The 20,552-nt window shown below is 45.7% G+C and overlaps 1 protein-coding gene across 2 annotated transcripts in view; it reads right to left on the reverse strand.

Annotated features, from left to right (window-relative positions):
• The window catches only part of MAMLD1 (mastermind like domain containing 1), a 103,092-nt gene extending 83,318 nt beyond the window's left edge, over positions 1 to 19,774 (reverse strand). The window contains exon 1 of one of the 2 annotated variants that reach the window (XM_014454941.2): positions 19,705 to 19,774. The gene's annotated coding sequence lies outside the window, so the exon portion shown is untranslated. Of the gene's footprint in view, positions 1 to 19,056; positions 19,296 to 19,704 lie in introns of those variants that run through there. The other variant, XM_014454942.2, reaches the window with a different exon arrangement.
• Positions 19,775 to 20,552: the final 778 nt, after the last annotated feature.

The raw sequence follows: 20,552 nt of genomic DNA on the forward strand, positions 1-20,552 counted from the left end.
GGCCTGGATACATGCCCAGGTTGCAAGTTTGATCCCCATTGGGGTGCATGTGGGAGGCAACCTCTCTCTCTCTCTCTCTCTCTCTCTCTCTCTCTCTCTCTCTCTTTCTCTCTCTCTCCTCTCTCTAAAAATCAATAAAAACATATTTTTTAAAAAAACCCTATATGCATACATTTGACAAGTTATATGAAATGAACCAATTCCTTGTAAAGTACAAACTACCAAAACAGATTTTTAATAGCCCTATCACTATTAAGAAATTTGAACTCATAATATTGAAACCCAGATGGTTTCATTGGCAAATTTTGCCCAACATTAAAGACGAATTAATACAAATTCTACACATTCTCTTTCAGAAAATAAAGAGGAGGAAACATTTTCCTATTCATTTTATGAGGTTAGTTTTTTCCTGATATAAAAACCAGACAAAGACGGTACAAAAAGAAAACTAAAGAGCAAAACCAGTCATGAATAAAGATGGGAAAATCCTCACCAAACTATTAGCAAACTACCAAGGGTGCTAAGACAAAAGAATGGTCTTTTTTACAACTGGTGCTGTGGCAACTGGATATTCACATGCAAAAAAAAAAATGATGTTTGAGCCCTTTTTACACTATACACAAAAATGGAAGATAGACCTAAATGTAAGAATTAAAATTACCAAACTCTTGGAAGCAACATAGCAGTAAAGCTTTGTGACTTTGAATTAAGTGATAATTTCTTGGATATGGCATAAAAATAACTAATAAAAGAAAAACTAGATAAAATTGACTATCAAAGTTAAAACTTGTGTGCTACAAATGATACCATCAAGAAAGTAGAGAAATTACCCAGAGAATGAGAGAAAATATTTGCAATTCATATCTGATAAGGGTTTAGTGTCCAGAATATATAAAGAACCTTCACAACTTAACAATAGGACAAATAACCCAATTTAAAAATGGGCAAAGGATATCAGTAAACATTTCACCAAAGAAAATATATGAATTGCCAATAAACACATGAAAAGATGCTCAACTTCAGTGGCTATAATAAAAAAAAAGACAGAAAATTACAAGTGTTGGCCTGGATGTGGAGAAATTGGAACCACTATATATTGTTAGTGAGACTCTAAAATGGTACAGTTATTTTGTAAAACATTTCAGTAGTTCTTCAAAATGTTAAAAATTGAGTTACTAAATGACCCAGAAATTCCTCTCCTAGGTATATTCTTGAGAGAAATAAAAGCTATGTCTAAAAAAAATATTGTACATGAATGTTCATAGCAGTGTTATTCATAATAGTAAAAAAGTAGTTACAACCACCTGGCCGGGCATGGTCCAGTGGTTGAGCATCCACCTGTGAACCAAGAAGTCATGGGTCGATGCCAGTCAGGGCAATATTGTACTCCAGGTTGTGGGCTTGATCCCCAGTGGGAGTCACGCAGGGGGTAGCTGATAGATGATGATTCTCTCTTATCATTGATGTTTCTATCTCTCTCTCCCTCTCCCTTCCTCTCTGAAATCAATGAAAAAATATTTTTTTAAAAAGTACTTACAACCCAAATTTCTACCAGTTGGCAAATGAATAAACAGAATGTGGTATATCCGTACAATGGAATACTATTTGGCAGTAAAAAGTAATGAAGTACTAATACATGATAAAACGTGGATAAAACTTGATAATAATTGTGCTAAGGGAAAGACTATGTATATGATTATTTTTGACACACCAATTCCACTTTTAGGAGTCTACCCTGAAGATATACCTCCAACAAAATGAAAATACATATGCACCAGGTTACTGATTGCAACATTTTTATAATTGTAAAATATTGGGAATAACCTACATGCTAATGCACGATGCCATATTGTGCAGCTGTAATAAAAGAATGAGAAAGATCTCTATGATCTGATATGAAGTGATAGTTAAGATGTACTGTCATGTAAAAAACCAAAGCCCAAAAGAGTGTCCATAGTATGCTACCCTTCATCTGAAAAAGGAAAATGCACAGAAACTGCCTATTTGTGCAAAAAGAAACACAGGAGAACAAATGAGGTTGGTTACTGAGAGGAGATGACTGGAATGAGGTGGAAAGAATAGAAGTAATGGCAGGTGTCACTTTTGTGCAGTTCTAACTTTTGGAATTATGTTATTATTCCACAGGCTCAAAAAAGAATTTAAAAAAAAACTAACAAAACCAACAAAAACAAGCTCATAGATACTGACAACAGAATGGTGGTTACCAGAGCTTACGGAGGTGGGGAGAGGTTGAATTGAATAAAAAGGGTCAGTATATGGTAACAGAAGGAAACTAGATTTTGGGTGGTGAGCATGCATTAGAGTATATAAATATTGAATTGTCATGTTGTATACCTAAAATTTATATAACAATATTAACCAATTTTACCTCAATAAATTTAATACAAATAAATAGATAAATATATAAAATAGTAACAAGTATGAGAAAACAAAACCAAAAGGAATCTAAACAGGAACAAGTGAACTGAACCCTATTCAAATGACCACACTGGGGGCAAAGGGACAGAGACCTAGCCCAGGTAATTTTTAAGTCTTTGGACAATATACCCTTAAGCTAAAGACAAAATGAATTCTAAACAAATATTGTACTCTAGTTAATAAGCTTCTTTTCATAGAGTTATGGGTTAGCAATTCTAATACTACTTTCTGTGTATTCTAGGATTTAGTGAATGGACAAATATATTATGGGTAATAGCAGAGATTTCTCACTGTCATAAAATGAAGTTACAAAGATAGAATGAAGTCTGCTGTTGGATTGGAATTTAGATGAATCAGTGAAAACTCATGATGGATAAAGAAGTTACCACAATAACAAAAAATTAATAAAATAATGAAATACATATGTGAGTTAATTAAATGATTTCCTAGCTTTGTGGACTGAGAGGGTCTACTAGCAATAACACTTCTATAGTAATGAGCATACACCTAGTGCTCAGATCTTGGCTTCTAAATACCATTCTCCACTAAAAGAAACTAGGGCTCCTTGGAAAAATGGCTAATTTTTAGGGCTGAGGCAGAAAATATACAAGATGAGCCTGGAGTATCTTGTTATGCCAGAGACCATGCTTAGAAAATGATTAGGATGTGTCAAAAAGACATGAGGCAACATAAAGGGGCTCCCACTGGTCAAAACTGGGGCAATTTGAGCATCAAAGTAAATAATGATAGTAAAGAATTATAACTCATTGAACAAAATAACAATCCACGAGTTCATTTCATATAAATAAATACATAAGGAAGAAAAACTCTCTTAAAGTAGAAAATCAAATAATAAATATAGAAGGGATGATAGAATTAAAAATTCATTATTTGGCAACCAGCATAATAAATTTGCCTCAGGCAAGGATCATCAATGGATGCTAAACTAGTGACTGAAAGTTTGCAGAGTAATAGGACATTAACATATCTTCAAAATATATTCCCATAAGATCATTACAAAGGAAAAAATAGTAAGTTTATAGTGTAGAAAACTGGAAGACACCACATTAACCAAGTGATCGAGGTTAACATCACCAGAAATAAGACATATCGACATCATGAACCTCATGATATGATGTGCTAAGAAGGACACAGTATCACTTCAGTGGTATTCTTTCCAGAAGTGTAGAACCTGAATCTAATCATGTGGAAACATCAGACAAACCCCAAATGAGAGACATTCTGAAAAAGAACTGGCCTATACTCTTCACAAATATAAATGCTATAAAACACAAAGACAGATTGAAGAATTGTTCCAGATTAAAAGAGACTAATGGGCCATAACCAAATGCACCATATGATCCTGAGTTTTCTCTTTCTAGAAAGGACATTTTTGGAGCAATCAGCAAAATCTGAATATGGTTTTTAGATTAAGATCTTTAGATCTGATTGGTATCAATGTTAGCTTCCTGATGTTGATCAGCATCCTATACTTATACAAGAGAATGTTTTTGTTTTTAGGAAATATACATTCAACTATTAAGGATAGAGGAGCATTATTCTACAATTTATTTTCACACAATTCAGAAACAGAAGTTGTGTGTGTGTGTAGAAGGAAAAGTGGAGAAAACATAAAGAAAATGTAAAATATTAACATTTGGGAAATTGAGTGAAAGATATTCAGAAATTATTTGTACTAGTATTATTCTCCCAATTTTTCTTGAAGACTGAACTTATGTCAAGCTAAAAATTTAAATTACAGAAGCCTAGAAGCCAGGGAGAAGGTACAGTGATGGTGAACCTTTTGAGCTTGGCGTGTCAGCATTTTGAAAAACCCTAACTTAACTCTGGTGCCGTGTCACATATAGAAATTTTTTGATATTTACAACCATAGTATAAAAAATATTTATATTTTTGATATTTATTTTATATATTTAAATGCCATTTAACAAAGAAAAATCAACCAAAAAAATGAGTTCGCGTGTCACCTCTGACACGCGTGTCATAGGTTCGCCATCACTGGTCTAGGAGCAAAGAGTACAGGCTAAAGGCCAACCCTTAGAAAATGCTCAGTTGTTGGGTAGGTTTCCAAGAAGCACTAAGACAGGAATCTCTAGGCACATGCAGGTATTCAGAAAACTATTGTTTTGATCAATTTCAAGTCAAAGCTGGAGCCTTCATTCTGACAAAAGACCCATTGCCAATGCTCCTCAAAGCCCTGCTCATGGGGCAGACACCAGTTGGTCCACTGAACTCCCTCCAGGTCTGCATTCAGAACCCAGCCCACAAGGCAGAAAAACTGAGAATTGGAAGACTCCTTTTAGGTAGAGCCATTTTGGAGAATGGATAGATGGGTGCACGGACCGGTAGATGCATGTAGGTACACGAATAGTTGAGATGTAAAAGGCTAAATACCCATAGTGAAAGAACAATGCAAATTAATGATGCTTACCAATATTTGTTATTTTAAATAACTACAGCTCAGTTAGCAAAGAAAGCATCCTATAAAGTAATCAGGGACCTGCTAAAATGAGAACGTTTAACTTTGAGTCTAGTTATGTGCTGTCCAATATGGTAGCTATGAGGCATATGTGGCCATGGAGTACTTGCAATGTGGCTAGTATGAATTGCTATGAGTGTAAATACACTGGAATGTGAAGACTTAGTATGATAAAAAGAATGTATACCATTTCAGTAATTTTTAAGTTGATTACATGTTGAAATATTAATATTATAGATATAGTTTTAGATTGGGTTAAATAAAATATATTTAACTAATTTTATTTGCTTCTTTTTAAATGTGGATACTAAAAATTTTAAAATTTTATGTGTGGCTTGCATTATATTTCTGTTGGACAGCACTGGCCTGGTTGATAAATGGTTTTGCAAGTTTTTGCTCAAATCTCACCTTCTCAGCAAGGTCCTTGTTGTCCACTCTATCTAAAAGTGCACCCTTTCCTAGCACTCTCCAACTCCCTTCCTTGATTTATTTTGCTTCAAGGCACTTTTCACCTCAGACATACTATATTTTTTACTTATTAATATTTTCTTTGTTCTCCCTCACAAGGCTACCTTTCATGAAAGTTTTTTGTCCGTTTTGTTCATTATTGTATCATCACCTTGACACATTTTAATATGCATACCTTCTTTACTTTGGGAAGTCTTTTACATATTAACTCTCATGTATCTGCTTGTTATTCCTTCCTTCCATCCACCCATCCATCCATCTATCCTTCAACAGTATCTGGCACATAGTAGACATACAAAATATCTTTGTGAAATTAATTTTTTAAATTGACTTTTGACCAGTTTCTTAATTAAGCAGCACCCAAGTTCTAGTTTGGGGTTATTTTGGGTCTGCTTCATAGTGACCCCTGAATTGTCCAAATGGGAAAGAAGAGGTACCCAATGGGCACCACCACTTGCAAGTGTCCACAGTACAGAGAAAGGTCTTGGGAACTGCCCTCACTCCCACCTCCCTTTTTGCCTTGAATTCAAGGCTATAGTTCTTAACAAATCTGAATGAGGGGGAGGGAATAGATGCAGTTTTCCAAAAGGCAGCCAGACATCAGGAACTATGTGGGTAAAAAAGCACATATACTTAAAAGTGCTAGTATGTTTCATTTTTCGTAGACAATCACTGAATTATACCTCTAAGAAGAATTTAAAGGTCATATACTCCACTGGTCAAATCTTAGTCTTCAAATATAAGAATACAACCCAATGGTAAGAAGAAAATCTCAGAGAGCCGTAGGCCAGCCCCTTCATTCTTGTGATAGAAACCCTGGGGACCAGAAAGGGGAAGGGGCTTACTCAAGGTCATGTAGTGATAGGAAAGCTGGGCCTGGCACCCGAACTGCCTCCCTCCCAGACATTGGTTCAGTTCCAGGCCTGAGGAGGGGGTGGCTGAGCACAGATAAGAGGTGGTTGGGTTGGAACAGCAAAAAACAATCCCAAATCTGGTGGCTTTTTGGGAATGAGCCAGACAGATTTTGTTAGCACCCCTTGCAATAGGTGTACAACACATGTCTGTGATTTAAAAACAAACAAACAAATAAACATGCCAAGCACTGTGGGTACAAACAGTTGAGAAACTAAAAGCTTCTTTTAGACAAGACAAACTGTTACTCATTGCAAAAATAAGGGTGGGGTGGCTTAGGTTTGTGTGTTTGTTTTTTTTTTAAATGTAATGAAAATAAAGCATATATGAAGTCAAACCTAAAACAGCTTACATGGTTAAATTAAAATAATTCCAAATAAAAAATCCCCCAAGGACTACCCCCCCATTATTTAAGAAATCTGCTTTATTTTAAATTAGGCATTGGTACAAGACCAACAAAATTAAATATTTACTTTAGCTGAGAACAACTCTTAGTTGTTGTGGGCAGGGATGGAGAAAAATTCCTTTTTGATAAGCTACAATTTGGTAGCTAGAAACCAAAATCTCTCAGCCTGATACTCTGCTAACTGCAGGCCCAAAAGCTGGACGTCTGCGTGCTTCCTCTGTAAGAGTATGTGAACTACGGGTGGCAAAACAGCCCACAGTGGACTGAGAGTGGGAACGCCTGAGTCCTGGAGTAGCTCAGCTTCTAGCAGCTTGCATTGGAATCCAGCCCCAGTATACATATGTGTAAAAACTGGATCTGTAAGGGAATGTCCCCTTTCCCATTTTTGGATCCTACAAAAAATACATACAAAATCTTTTTGTCTTTACCTGTACTTCTAGAACTGTCCTCGACTACATATCAATCACAGCCGCCACCTACCAAACTAAAATGAAACTCTCATTGTTTCATGTCTCTAATAATTTCAAAAAGAACAAATTATGATTTATCCTTTTCAAATATTTTAAGTAACTTAGAGTTTAATTTGCAGCTCTGAGAAGCATGCCATGTCAAAGCTGGAGGCACCCTCAGATTCTCTAGTCAACTTCTTCACTGTATACATGGGGAAACTGAGGCTCACAGCTAGAACCAGAGCATATGTTAGCTGACCCCTAAATGGATATTCTTCTCACTATTGCACTTGGGATCCTTCCTAGACTCAGAAAGTTGGTCCCAAAACAGTGACTCTTCCAAAGGGCAAGTGCCAACTGCCACACTTCCCAATTTACAGACCACTATCGTTTCAGATGATTACGTGAGGATGCCTAAAATTGTTGAGTGGCGTTTACTTTCAAGTGAATTGTAGGACTCCTCCCCCTCCAGAAAAATAATGAAGCTTAAGGCCAGACACTCCGGCAAAGGATGGGAACAGGCACCATTCTGCATAATGACCCAGGACTGAACGCTCATTTTCAACACAATCTCCACTTAACCAGGCCTGGTAAATCTGACTGATTTAACTAAATAAAAAAAAGAGGGGACCCCATCAATTTGTTTGCAAGCCAGTTCAAAGCAAAATAGCACTCCTCTCTTTATAAAGAGAGGAAAAGCCCAAGCTCCTAGTAACACACTCTTTCCCAAAAGGTTGTTAACTTGAGGTGGGGGGAGAGAGGGGCTCTACAAATGCATGGCTGCCTTGATTCTTTAACTAATAGAAACAGGCTCAGCATGGCCAGAATCATCCTCTGAGGATTCAAAGAGCTTTCCAAATCTACTATTTATTCTCTCAAGTTGACTTTGAAAACTTGAGCATTCATTAGGGCCAGGTTAATCTGAAGGCAGGTTGTGTTTTTAGGAGGTGAAAAGATACTACTGTCAGGAGCCAGAGAGCCTGGAGGGAGCACAGGCCCAACAAGGGCCAAAGACATGTCTTCATGTTCATTTGTGTTCTTGCAGGAGACTGGCCTTGACTTGTCATGTGACCTTAAACAAGCACAGCCCCCTCTCAGGGCCTCAGTTTTCTCATCTATGATTTGCCAGCCCTCCTGGCTTGACAATGAAAAGTCTTTCTACATTACCAGGTTTAGATGTGGCAGTGGAGAAGGACTATATGAATAGCCCAACGGGCCTCTTCCCTTCAGGCCAACCCCTCACCAAAGTGCCTACAGGGTGCTTTTGAGGCTTTTCTCCAAAGAGAACTGCTTCCCTCCTCCCTCAGGGCAGGACTCTGGCCAGGTCCCCAGACAGGTCCACCACTCAGTTTTCCTAAGGAGCTGGCCAGACCTTTTCACTAATTTAGGGGAGATTTAAGGATCCACTTGTACCTTCTGATGCCAGGTGTGACACTACTGGAATGTGGAAAACTAATCCATTTGCCTTCTCAGATCCCATTTGCTAACTTCCATGGCAGGCCAGCATGGAACCCCTTCCAGGGTACTGGGCCAGAAACACACATCCTGGCCCCACTTGGGAGTTGCTGAGGTTTGGGCAAGCAAGACCCCTACCAGTCTTGACCTTTGGAACTGCATGGATTCCAAATACTCTGCATGCCTGAGGAGGTATCACCCAAACTAGATAATCTTTTATTATTATTATTATTATTATTATTATTATTTTATTGCTTAAAGTATTACAAAGAGTATTACATATGTCTCCTTTCCCCCCCTTGACAATCCCCCAGCCTCCCCTACCCCCCAGTGTCTTATGTCCATTGGTTATGCTTATATGCATGCATCCAAACTAGATAATCTTTTAATGGTAATTTGCCTAGTTATAACTTACAAAATGTCAAAAGAAGGGACAAAAGGACTTTCAAGTTAAAAGAGACCTGCTTTCCTTTGGTTAAATTTCTCAGGCCAAATAGGAAGGCAAAATGAAGAGGGACCAGTGACACCACAGAGAGAAACCCTAGAGCAGTGGTTCTCAACCTGGGGATCGAACAACCCTTTCATAGGGGTCGCCTAAGACCATCGGAAAACACATATATAATTACATATTGTTTTTGTGATTAATCACTATGCTTTAATTATGTTCAATTTGTAACAATGAAATTGGGGGTCACCACAACATGAGGAACTGTATTAAAGGGTCGCGGCATTAGGAAGGTTGAGAACCACTGCCCTAGAGGGTGCCCAAGTCTGATGTGTGCAAGACTGTTGCACCAACGCTGGTTCATTTAAACACTGGTTCATTTAAATTTCCTCCCATGCCCTTAAACTGGGTAGGGCTAGCATTCTCATATTTCCATCTGACAACTGAGGACACTGCAGCTTGGGTAGGTTCACAGACTTACCTAAAATCCCACAACTGGTTAATGTCCTGTGCTAAAGGCAAAGCTCATGTTCTTTCACCACATTATGGTGTTTCTATGCCCATGTAGTGACCAGGGATAACCACACAGTCTGGCACAGACTAAGGCACCATATTGAGGCATTCTTAATCTGCCTCAAAGGATCCCCAAGGGAACCATGAATGGACTTCCAGGAGGATCTGTTAACCCCCTGAAATTAGATGCAACATTACATATACTTGTGCGGTAGTATAAGAACATGACCCATAGCTTTTATTGGATTTTCAAATAGGTCTGTGACCCACAAAAGGCAAAGAGCTTCCCCTCTTTCAGAGAGACAGGTCTCTCTCTCTCTCTCTCTCTCTCTCTCTCTCTCTCTCTGATTCGGGGCTCAGGAGATCAGCTAGGGTCAGCTTCCCTGGAGTGAGCTGAGGAGAGCCTTGGCAGCCAGGTGCTACTGGCCATTCTCCAATTTCATGAACAAAACCAGCTTTATACCAGGCATGGTATCACTTGGTGGGGTCCAAGAGAGCCTTGAACACCTCCTACCTGTGCCCTAAAGAGTTGATGCTCTCCACGGCATGTAACATTTGCATCCCATAATTCAAGTTAGAGGTTCCAGATTCTCCTGAGGTAGCAAGCCACACTAAGTCATAGAGGATTGAGGATGGTGCCTTTCCAGGGAAGGGGGAGGGGCAGGTGTAGGATCCAGAAAGGGCAAGTTGGGGGTACTGAACCAGAACTTTTGCAAAGGGCCAACACAAAGGCATGACTGCAAAGGCCAGACAGCCTATTCCCAACCATGTGGGGGAACGAGGGCTTAGGACTTAGCCATTTCTATCAGAAAGGGTGTGCTAAGGATAAGAGAGATAACATCAGCTTCCAGTTCTCAAATCCCGAGGCAAAATGTGTTCTAAAAGGCGAAGTGCCTCTCCTTCCCGGGAGGAAATGAAGAGCAATTATGCTTCTCTGGCACTGAGGTAGGGATGTGTGCATGTAAAGTCTGGCTCTCCATAACTACCCAGGCAAAGATATGAAGCCCATGACTGGCTAAGCTGGTTGTCACCATTATCCCACAAGTTTACGTCTATGTACTTTGAAATAGGAAGCAAATCATGCTGTGAAGGACTCCTGTCCAGAGTCTGAGTAGCCAGACTTCTCAGCCACCCCCAGAGTGGGGAGTGAGCCTTTGGCTCTCATATCCACTGCTGCTGTTTGGGGGAAGTGAAGATAAAAAAATATGTGTAGGCCTGTCAAGGGACCATCCCTCTGGAGTGGGAGAACAGGGAGAGGAGGAGGGAGAGAAGCCTGCTTGGAGAATCCCCGGCAGTCTAATCTTGTGATTTCATTGTAGCCATGCTCTGAAGTGGTTCTGTCTTGGGAGCAGGCCCTCAGGAGGCTACAATTTGGTAATGGCCTCACCTCTGCTATGTTAGGAAACCTTACCACCTGCCCTGTTAGCAGGTAGAAAGGGCTCCAAGACAGCCTCACTATGCAAGTCACGCTCTGAAGGCAACACACGGGACACGGGCCATGTGTTGGGAGCACTGGCTGCCTGGTGGGATTAGTGCAGCAACACTCCTCTGCATTGTCAGGGCTTGTTTTGAGGGTTGTGGCTGTGACTAACTCAATAATGCTCTTCACCCCATCACTGGGGTATCACTAGAAACAACCAGATTGTTCATTTTAATTTGACTGTCAGCACAATTATTTTAACACCAAGTGTGTCAGATTTGACTCCACATCCCCCAAATTAATTTTAGAGCAGTGAAATGAAATGGCATACTTCTTTGAGCTTTTGTTACAACATGTTCGTGCAGCAAACTGCGAAGAAAATGTAGTAATTAGAGGTTAAATTAATCCTTGACAGACAAGCAGCTTAAAAACGCTGTGCCCTCCTCCCCAAACCTAGCATAATTCATGCCAGTCTTTCAGAATTAGACACACAAAGCACGTGACATTGGCAACTGCATCAAAACTACTGTCCCACTTAAAATTCCCAGGTCGGTGCTGAAACTACCCGAGGCAGATATTAACATAGATCTCTTTAAGAACAAAACCCAAACAATCTGCAACTGCCAAGGGTGCCCACCTAGCCCAGCCCTCCAAGGGGCTGGCAGCCCAACTCTCCATCAGCAACTTGAAAACAAAACAAGACAAAACACTCTTTTCTGTGACACCCATGCCTGAGCCCCAGACTGATCCTTAACTTACAGCTTTTGATGATCTTCAGCTAGTGCTAGACTTGGAGTTCTGATTATAATGCGCCCCTCTGCAATCCTAGCAATGGTAAGCACAGCACACACTGACTCAGGGTGGCTTAGGTTATACTAGTTAATAATGATGGTCCTCCTTTGTGCGCCGTACTCCTCTCACCATGTTTGCTTTTCCTCAGCGTGAGTACAAAGTGAACATTCAAGACCCAAGTACTTGACTGAGAGCTAGAAACCAACATTCTATCTATTTTAGGATCCCTCCACTGTGTCACCTCAGGGAAATTGGGTCCCCTCTCTGGGCCTCACTTTCCTCTTTTGTAAAATCATAGAGCTTTACTCTTTCAGCTCCAAAAGTCTCCATCTTTCCACATCTGAGTTTTGTATGTGAGTTGGGGCAACTATGTGCAGGACTGTGGTCAACTGGTTAACAGGACTCCCCAAAAGAAGGAAGAGCTAGATCCTGCCCTCCTTCTCCCTTTCCCTTTTTGTGTCACTGAGCCCTTAAAGAAGCTGGGGGTGTGGGTTTCAGGCTCAAACACTGTGCAAAATATAAACATATTATTCATGGGGCAAAGGTGGCACTCTGGACAATTGGACAGAGGACTTGACATTGCCCAAAGCTTTTAGGGCAACTTGGTTTTTGTCCTGCCTTTAGTACCCTGAGGCCCACAGTTCCCTCCCCCAAAGGAGCTGGGGCCACCAGGCCCTTCTGACCCAGATGCCATTCAATAGTTCAGATCCTGTGGCTTCCAGTGGCCTCTTCTAGAATCAGTAGAATATGTCCTGATGGCCTAACATCCAAGTGCTCCCACAGGTGGAGAAAAGAGGAAAAACACAATGGCCAGTTGGCCAGAGCCCCTTCTAGCATGCTGGAACCACAGTGGGCCCCATCCTCTTTCAGGCCTTGTGGAACAATTCTCAGTCATAAGAAAACATCATTTCCCAAAGCCCATTTAATAATTATTAGTTGTATAGAGCAAGCATCAGGGTACTCTGGAAGGGGAAGGTAAGGTAGCTGGATCCCTTCCCCTCCAGGAAATGGGGGGACTTTGAGGCTATGCCCTAAACTCTCCAGAAAGGGGTGATGACTACTCCAGGCCAGAAGACAACTAGGGCAGGACTGGGTTTCCATTGGTGACCTCCTCCTTCAGGGTCCAGAAGAGCCCATTATCATGTAGGCCAGGGAGGAGGGAGAAGTCTGAAACTGGGGTTCCAGGAAGGTCTAGGGGAAACCTCTGGGCAAGGACAATTCTCACAGACTTTGCAAAGGGCTTTTTTTATGCTGCTTTTGGACCTATCTCTGAAAAGCTTTATTCCTGGAGCTTGGTACCTACAGCCAGTGAGACTGAGGCCCTTTGCTATGTTTTACCAGGGATAGAAACATCAATGATGAGAGAGAATCATTGATCAGCTGCCTCTTGCACGCCCCCTACTGGGGATCGAGCCCGCAACCTGGCCATGTGCCCTTGACCAGAATCTAACCCGGGGACCCTTCAGTCCACAGGCTGACACTCTATCCACTGAGCAAAACTGGCTAGGGCAGGAGGAATCATTTTAGATTTTGACATAGCTGATTGCTTTGGAAATTATGAAGAAGTCAGATCTTAGGAGGGGACTTGAGGCACGAAGGGAATTAATTGGGGAGGCTCTGTGAACAGAAAGAAAAAAAATAAAGCAATGAGTTGTGGAAGGGAGGGAACCAAATTAATTTGTTTCCATCCCCTCCCCTGCAGAAAATGCTCCTGGGGCTTCAGAAGCCCCTGGTTGGTCATTTGGGAGCAGAACCCCATGAGACTCTGCTGTTCTGCCCACCTCTCCATGGGACTCCTGACTAACCGGCTCTGGCTCTGTGGGCCCACTCTTCTTTTCTAAATGATAACAGTGATGACAAAACCAGTAGTATTCACTGCAACTAAACACATCGGGTTCATGCAGATTTATAAAGTTTCCTTCTTCAAAGTTTGGAAGATGTTTAAGGACTCAATGTCTGAAAAATCAGACTGTTTCCAGCTGAGCTTCGCAAGGCTTCAATCCTGCCATACAGTTGACTGGTGCTGCCTAGGTTACCCCTCAGTGGCGTTGTGAGAGGTGTATGATGGGAATTGGTTTATTGTGCTGATCCATAGTAACCGACTCCTGTTCCTCCATCATTTATCTCCCACCCCAGCCACATCTGGGTTGGTCTATTCACACTCTCAGCATTCTATCTGCTCCAACAAACACTCAGCCTTTTCTGCTTGGATAAGGAGATTTTTAGTTACATCCATTATATGTGTATCAACATTTATGGCAGCAAGATAATTGCCAAAGAGCTCAGAGGATAAAAGGTCCTTCTTCATAATGTCTACTCCTCCCCCAACCCGTTTAAAAAAATCAATATTATCAAGCAGGACAGTGGCAGATTCTTTCATGGCTGCTGCGTCCTCAAAGTTGAAAATGTGATTTCAAAAAAAGAAAGAAAACACCCAGCTGGACTAGGAACAAAAGAAAAGGTTCAACATTGAATTCAGAGCCCATATTCCAGTGGGGCACGTGTGGGCAGAGGGGAAGGCTTTTTGTCCTTGAAACCTTTGCTAAATAACTGCAAAACAGCAAATCTGCTCTATATTAGATGAGTCCTTTGCAATCATGCCAATCTAATTTCAAATAGTTTAGATTGTGTAATCTGTAAACCAACCCAATGATAAGAAGGCCTGCCATCAATAGGCCCTCAGATCACCAGATTAGGGGTACTGGACAAGAAGCCCTTTGGGTTGCCTCTCAGACTCCCCCATCCATGATTCTGGGTTAGAATTTCACACCAACTACATTTGTACATTGTTTTGCTTGGCCTTCTGCCAGTTTTTATACCACTCTCTTCTTGCTGCCCCTCAAATATCTCAGATCCATGGCCGGCTGGCATGGCTCAGTGGTTGAGCGTCGATCTATGAACCAGGAGGTCATGGTTCGATTCCCAGTCAGGGCATATGCCCAGGTTGCAGGCTCATCCCCAGTGTAGGGTGTGCAGGAGGCAGCTGATCAACGATTCTCTCTCATCATTGATGTTTCTATCTCTCTCTCTCCCTCTCCCTTCCTCTCTGAAATCAATAAAAATATATTTTAAAAAAATCTCAGACCCATTTCTTTATATCTAGCTGTTTTCCCCAATGGTGTTTCACTTTACCAGAAAAATGACTATTTCATTCACACATCACAGTGTGTTAAAGCTGGAAGAGACTCAGACTTCCAGGTTATGAAGGGAAGAGGGAGAAACAAGGGGGTAGGATGGATTTGCCCAAAATCATTCTGCTAGTTAGTGGGGAGAGTGCTCCAGAACACAAGTGTCTCAGTTCCTCTACTAATTATCTCTCCAATGCACCACTACGGGGGAAAAAAACCTCAGAATCTTAAAAAAAAAAAAAGCTTTACCACATATAGGAAGCCCCTTTAAAGGAGAGTAGTCAAACTACTGTATGAAAAAACCACTTGTCTAAGATCAGTTTCTGCCCATTTCATAAGCCTAAGCAGTGCTTGAGTTTCCTAAGGGTGAGCTACTAAACAGGTGCACTTAAGCCATTAGGTGACCAGCTTAAAATATATTTTTTAATGGTATTAAACTTGCTGGCCAAGCTTGAAAATTCCCCCTTACCTAATGAATATCAATGACAATGGTAAATCCCTTACCTTAAGATGCAGTGAATGTATAGCCCCTACACCCACCCCAGCAATAAGCTATTTCCTGGTTGAATTTAAACATTCAGTGACATTCCTGTTTCAACCCACACGTCTGTGTCACTATCAGCGTCAGTGGCAGGAAAACAGGCAAAGTCACCCTTTGCTAATGATTTCCTAACATGGAATTTCCTTGTATCTCTTCAAGCCTTCTTCTTCCAATGCCAAACTGTTTTTCCCCCTCTCAAACACATTGTACTAAAGGAAAACTGAAAATGGTCACAGCCAGAAGAGGATGATTTTTAAGGAGCTTTTACAAGGAAGAGCTGCAGCTCTCTGTGATATTTTAAGTGTGTGTGTGGGGGGGGGGGGACTGCTAGTTTTTCTAAAGCCAATAGGAACAAAACAGAAATACTTCCTCCCTGGAATCTGAGAATCTGTCAGCCTCTCTCTTTCCTTTTTCCTCCCTCCCTCTTCCCAAGTTCCACTTTGAGCAACATTCTTACATCAGTGTTGAAGGAAACACTCACACATCGGAGGCACACGTGGGGAGAGGACAAGGCAGCCCCCAGAGCAGGAGACAAGCATTGGAGAACCACCAAAGCACAAAGCAATATAGGAGCCCATCACATTTCTCCTCTGGAGAATATTCTATTTAATATGCAAACCAGTGATCAAGAGAAAAGAGGGCTGTTACTTTAAGGGGAAGAAGCTGATTAGCTGCTCTGGCTGGCAGCAAACAGCTGGTCTGTCCGGCAGGTTCAAGGCCATTTCAGCTTCTCTCTTATGGAGGCACCATATGTTCCATCTCGCACATCAGCAGCTTTATTTTCCAATGATCTTGCTCCAGAAGGGAAGCAGAAAGGGGGGAGGAGAAGGTAGAGCTCATGGTTTACCCCGTGAGCACTTTCTTGTGGTTTTAGATGCAGTTGGGATGTGTATATTGGAGGGGGTTGGGGGAGTTAACGCTTCACCTCTATTCCAAAGAGCGGAGAACAAATGTTCGACTAACACGAATAATCTCCAGGGAGGGGAGGAGAGTGGTGTAGGGGAAGGATATTTGAAAAGGCACAAATAACATGTCGCCATGAGGTTAAATGGGAAGAAGGGGTGGAGGCAGTGGCGACAGAGGACCCGGAAGAATCTGAATTTCACTAAGCTCTGAGACCTAACAGTAGAGTTTGGGCTCCGCCCACTTCTCCTTATTTGTCAGTTTTTCTTATTGTCACTATCCCCTTTCGAACAAATGAACAAACTGAACAAATGAACAAACTTTGCTAGGAAACAAGCGGGCTGGCCGCTTTGGGGAATGGGGGCTGAGCAGGCCAACAGGCTGACAATAGGTTACTTCTCACATTATGTTTAACATTCCTCAGTGATAGTCAGGAGTCTCGCAAGATTGTGAGGTAAGGCAGGTGTAAGGGATAGGGGCCGGCTGATTCCTGGACACCCCCAAGGGCCAAGCTCTGGGTCCCTGCAGAGGTGCATCTTCGTCCCCACTGCCTGCACTGGCTGCAAGAAATCGGAGGTGGCGGTTCTGATTCCCTCCCTGACTAAAAACAAAGGGGTCCCAGGGAGCATTGGAACTTTGTGTCTGGTGGGTGTGGGGGTGGGGTGGGGAGAAGGTGGCAGAAAGGCGAGGGAAAGAGTGATGCCTGTAGCCGCGTGGTGGCGAAAGCCTCAGAGTAGCTACAGTCGTTTCAGCCATCATCTTACGACCGACGCCTGGCGGGACAGATGCCATGAGCCTGGGCGGCGAGGGAGGAGAACTGAAAAGCGAAACCGAAGAGAAGGCGCCCCCTCTGCCCGCGCCCAGGGAGCGCAGTGGCAAGCTGCGTCTGCCCAGCCCGCGGAGCGCGCGCCCCCCCTGGCCTCTGAGCCTGTCTGCTAGCCGTCCACCCGCCGGGCCATCCGGACCGCTGGGGCCCAGGTTGTCCACCGCCAGCAGGTTGTGCTCGCGTTGGACACCAGGAGCCGGGGTCTCTCTACGCCTTTTGAAACACAGCCCCCTCCCCCACTGCCTACAAATGCCCTCCTGTCCCCAGCCACTGTAAGCCACTGGGAGGCAGCCGCCCCCGCCCTCTGCCTCTGCGTCCCTTTCCCTTCCCTTTCCCTCTCTCCAGCCTCCTGGGAAACAAAGGGGCTTTTTAGAAAGCGGATGGTTGGCTGAAGCGGCGGCGGGGGGTGGGAGAGAGGGGGATATATAAAGACAAGAAGAGGTGGTGTGGGAAAAAAGTGCACTTCCTCAGGGAGCTCAGAGCGGTGGCAATGGCTGGGAAGCCCCCTCGAGTGTGCGACCGACCCCGCCCGACCCGTGGGCACCCAGGTGGCGGCCTGCGCCTGCCAAGGACTGGGCTGCACGGAGGCGATACTGCCCACTGGCTCACCAAAACCTGGGAACAGGATCGCCCGGACGTCGGGGCTGGGGCCCGTGGGGGCGGTGCGATTCCCGCGGGGATCTTCCCCGGGAGATCCAGGCTCTTTTCCCATCCAACACTTTGGAAATTCCTTCTGCTGCCAAACATCATCATCAAGCCACCCCTACAAGTGGGGTCCCTTCTTCCTACGTCCCCAGCCATACTGTGCTCCTGCCTTCGCACACACTCACACCCACAATCGGGGTGCCCCCTTCGGCTGTTCCCAGCTGCAGGAGCCCGGGGGGAGGGCGAGGGGGGAGGGCGAAACCCCTGCTCGAGGTGCATCTGTGTGTTCAGGTTCCGAAGACTTCAGGGCAGTTTTTTTGGCAGGCTAATCCTATTAGTGTCTGCTCAGCCCGCATTTAATCACGGATAAAAATCAGACGGTATGGCCAGCTTTCCAAGCGGCTTCGGACTCATTGCATGGGGATGGAGACTGGCCGAGCCAACTGGCGGAGAAAAGTATTTGGCGGCTCTCCGGGGGGCTTCCCGCCCGCCCTAGCAGGCGCCCGGCGACCGGCTCTGCCGCGGCTCCGAGGCCTGGGAGCTCAGAACTCAAGGGCGCCGTTAGCTCGGGCAGGAGCCCAGTCGGGGCTGCCTCGAGCCCTCTAGCTCTGCTCTGGGCTGCTCTCCAGGGGAGGATTTGGCAGGAGAGCCAGCGCGAGGCAGCGGGTTCGGCGCGCTCACACTCCACACTCCCTGTTGGCGGCGGCAAACTGGGTTGGGGTGGGGTGGAGGAATCCTGCGCCCTGCGCCCACTGCCGACTGGCCCAGGCTCAGGGAGCTGGCAGGCGAAGGCAGCGTCGCCGGGGCATGTGGGCTACAAGCGGCCCAGGGAGCGCCGGGACAGAATGGGAGCCTCCCAGCCACCCAGCTCGGCCAGGGGAGCCCTCGTGGCTCGCGCCCCTCTGCCTTCCCTCCTTGGTACTTGGCTGCCCCCGCCGGATTCCGGACGCCCGGTGGGCGCGGGGGAGCAGGAAGAGGCCTCAGTCCAGGGCTATGTAGCTGAGCTCAGCCCTGCCGGCTTATCTGAGAGGGGGGCGGCAGTGCGGTGCGCCAGGTGGGTCGTGCGCTTGGAGCAAACTTTGGGGTCCCCCGGTTCTCAGCATCCCTGGGTCCCGGCTCCTCCAAGAGGGGATCACAAGTGGAGCTACCAGTGTACCTCGGAGCACCCCCCCCCCCCCCAGCAGTCGGACTTCCCGGGCCCGCCTCAGCCTTACCGTGCTGCAGAGCTCCCGCGGCGGCGGCGAGGGCAGTGCCCCAGGGGCGAGCGTCCACCGGCGCGGGCAGCCTGGCCTCGGGAGCCCGCTGAGTGGCCCGGCCCGGTTGCAGATCACCACCTGGCTATCGGCCGGTGCCCCTAAGCCCGCCCGCCGCCGGCCGCTTCAGCTTGTGGCCAAGTTCATGCCGGCGGCGCTGCAGTGGCGGCCTCAATCTGCTCGCTCCATTCCCACCGCCCGGCTCCGCGCCGTGCGCCCCGGAAGGTGGAGTTTCGGGGGTTTAAGTTACTGATAGGCATTTCTCACTGCTGTGTCACTCGGGGAGGAGGAGACACGCACGCCGCACACTCACACACCCTCACACTCGCGGCGACAAGCGGCTTTGGCCTTAAAGGGGAAGCCGTGCTGCCCCGCCCGCGACCCCTCTGGTTCTGAACCCCGAAACGCTGAGTTTTTAGGCCCGAATGGGGCCCGGGCAGCGGAAGCCCGGCGGACGCCCAAAGGGCCTCCCGGGTCCTTCTGTCACTTTATAAAAGGGAAAGCGGCGGCAGGCTGGCTTCGCTGCAGTCACCTTATTTCTCCAGTCCACCTGGAGCCACGGCAGCTGAGGAGAGACGGGAGGGGAGGAAGGGGCACCGGGGCACTTACCCTGGAGGCTCCAAACGTTGAGGGAGGCGGTCGGTGCCCTCGGTAGCAGGTGGACTGCCTAGACGGTGCACTGTTTGGAAGAGACGACAACGGAGTGACCTGGCGCCCCAGGGCACGAGCGGATGGGGCTTGCCGGAGGGCCACCGGCGGAGCCCCGCGCACTTGAGAAACCCGCAGGCGTCAGGTAGCCTTCCCGAGAGTGGGCAGAGGGATCTCATGAGCCGTGCGCGCCCCTGAGGGACCGAGGGCGAGCCGGGAGCGCGGGAGATCCAGCACTCATCAGCGACAGGGTGAGAGTGCCCGCGAGTGACGGGGACCAAGAGAGGCAGACCGAGAGAGGCACCGACAGAGACCGAGGGAAAATGACGGAAATAGGGTGGAAGAGAAACACGGGGGGCGGGGGGGAGATGGCAGACCCCTGGAGGACTCCGGAGCATCACAGGGACAGGAGTCTGGTTGTAAAGTAGCTTATTGAATTCCCCCACCTCGTCCCATTCTCAGTTGAAACTGACTCCAAGAGCTAGCTAACCGGAGTTGGCTCACCTTCAATTGGGGGGCCCTGGGTGGGTAGCGCCTATCCCACTGCCCACGACGTTTTCTCTGGCTGGCTCCCGCTGGACAGCTCAGTCGACCTGCTGTGACAGCAGTGGGGACCAAGGCTCTCCGGTGGCTGCTGCTGAACTGCACCCACCCCCTGCTCGCCTAGCTCACCTCCCCCCTACTCCCCTAGTTCCCCCTCCCCCTCCCCGCCTTTTCTCAACCCCTTCTCTACGCCCGCCACGCCCACCCCTCCCAGAACCCCGCCACCTTCGCCAGGACGCTGTGTCCCCTCCTCCCCCCACCCCCGG

The sequence above is a fragment of the Myotis lucifugus genome, unplaced genomic scaffold, assembly GCF_000147115.1.
Source record: "Myotis lucifugus unplaced genomic scaffold, Myoluc2.0 scaffold_40, whole genome shotgun sequence".
Taxonomy (NCBI): domain Eukaryota; kingdom Metazoa; phylum Chordata; class Mammalia; order Chiroptera; family Vespertilionidae; genus Myotis; species Myotis lucifugus.